Source organism: Trichosurus vulpecula, chromosome 1 (assembly GCF_011100635.1).
Source record: "Trichosurus vulpecula isolate mTriVul1 chromosome 1, mTriVul1.pri, whole genome shotgun sequence".
Taxonomy (NCBI): domain Eukaryota; kingdom Metazoa; phylum Chordata; class Mammalia; order Diprotodontia; family Phalangeridae; genus Trichosurus; species Trichosurus vulpecula.
In genome coordinates, this window is record NC_050573.1 from 138,277,331 (window position 1) to 138,279,441 (window position 2,111).

General features: G+C 45.4%; 1 pseudogene; it reads right to left on the reverse strand.

The window, feature by feature from the left end:
* Nucleotides 1-554: 554 nt before the first annotated feature.
* LOC118846439 lies at nt 555-1,871 on the reverse strand (annotated as a pseudogene).
* Nucleotides 1,872-2,111: the final 240 nt, after the last annotated feature.

Below are 2,111 nucleotides of genomic sequence, written 5' to 3' on the forward strand. Positions count from 1 at the left end.
AAATTGTACCTATATTTCTAGTATTAAGCTGGTGAAAACAATTTAATCTGGGAAATTGGCAAATAAAGTTTCTAAATGGAAAAGATGCTATAGACTTTTTCATTCACATAAAGCTACTTGGGATCCATCCTACTTAGAAATATTGATGAAGGAAGACAAATGCATATTTGTAACAATATAAAAGTCCCCATCATCCTTTTTTCCAGTAGGTTACTGAATACTTTTATTCTGCACATAGAAGCCGCTAAAGATCTGGCCTGTGAGCTCATTGGGGCTGCACCACAGGTACATGGCTCCACACATCAACACCAGGGTTAGGGGGAAAAACAGGTCATTCCTTCAGTCACAAGATGATAAGGGTCTTCTGACAGAGAGCCAGATAATCAGGTAGTCTGAGAATATCACAGAAAGGTGGAAGGAAGAGGGAAGTTAAGCAGCAGAGGCCCCTGTCCCCAAAATAAAACTGGTTTAGGTGCTGACCATTCTTAGGATAGAAGCGACTTCTATAGAAGTGATTGGATCCTGTGAGCTCTTGGGCCTCCTGGCCACAGAGCTTACTTGGCTTGAGGGTTTCTGAAGTTCCTTCCAGCAAGTTTAGCCTTGCTGCCCAGCTCTTCCTCAATTCTAAGAAGCTGGTTATACTTAGCCAGATGCTCAGATTGGCAGGGGGGACCAGTCTTGATCTGCCCAGTACAGAGACCCCCCACCAAGTCTGCAATGAAGGTATCTTCAGTCTCCCCAGAGATAATGGGAAACCATTACGCCCCAGCCACTGGACTGGGCCAGCTTGCACATCTGGAGAGACTCAATCTCGGAACCAATCTGGTTCACTTTGAGTAGGAGGCAATTTCAGGCTTTCTTGTTCACAGCCTTTTCAATTTGCTCGGGATTGGTCACTGTAAGACCATCCCCTACCACCTGGACAGTAGTGAAATTCTTCCAAGAAATTCTTCCAAGTGAAATTCTTCCCAATCATCCTGGTGAAGGGGTTCTTCAATAGATACCAGTGAATAATCCTTGAAGCTTTTGTAGAGGTCCCCAAGCTCAGAAGGGGAGATGTATCTGCTGGAATCACCAGAAGACTTGAAGTCCAAGTCATATTTCCCAGATTGGAAGAGTTCTGAGGCAGCAACATCCATGCCAATTCCAACTTTATCAGTATAGCCAGCCTTACCAATGGCATTCTTTAGCAGGTCCCGGGCTTCTTTATTTTCCAGGATGTTAGGAGCAAGGCCACCCTCATCCCCTATGTTTGTGGCTTCCTGTCTATATTTCCACTTAATCACGCTCTTTAGGTTGTGGTAGACCTCAGCTTCAATGCGCATGGCCTCCTTAAAGTTTGCTGTTCCAACAGAGAGAATCATGAACTCCTGCATGGCCAGCTTGTTACCAGCATGGGAGCCACTGCTGATCACATTGAAGGCTGGAACTGGCAGGATGACTTCATCATTGCCTGGAAGGTCAGCAATATGGTGGCACAGGGAGACACCTTTCTCAGCAGCTCCAGCCTTACAAACAGCCAGAGAAACTTCCAAAATGGCATTTGCACCAAATTTAGATTTATTCTCAGTGCCATCGTCCATCTCTATCATTGATTTATTGATCTTCTCCTGCTCTGCAACATTCAGTTTCTTGCTAATCAGGGTTGGGGCAACAGTTTTATTGATGTGCTCACCCGTTTCTAAGACATCCTTCCCCATGTAGCGGGTATTATCACTGTCTCAGAGCTCCAGGGCCTCATGGATAGTGGTAGAAGCCCCACTGGGCACAGCAGCTCAGAAAAGACCTTTTTCAGTGTAGACATCAACTTCAACAGCAGGGTTTCCACGAGAGTCGAAGATCTCTCTTGCCTGGACCTTGTAAATAGACATGTTGAGTTTCTGGATGGGGCTTCCTCTGCTGGGCTCGAGAATCAAGGCTAGGGGCCATCCTTTCTGCTAAGCAACTCAGTTCATTTTAACTTTTGCCACAGCTCACTCAGTTCTGCCCTATCTTTCCAGACTTTTTTTTTCTCCTCTGAGAAGTCAAGTCCCAGTCATTTGTTCCATCTCTCACCTCTGTACATCTGTGAAAGCTGTCTTCCATACTTGGAATGCATTCTCTCTTCATCT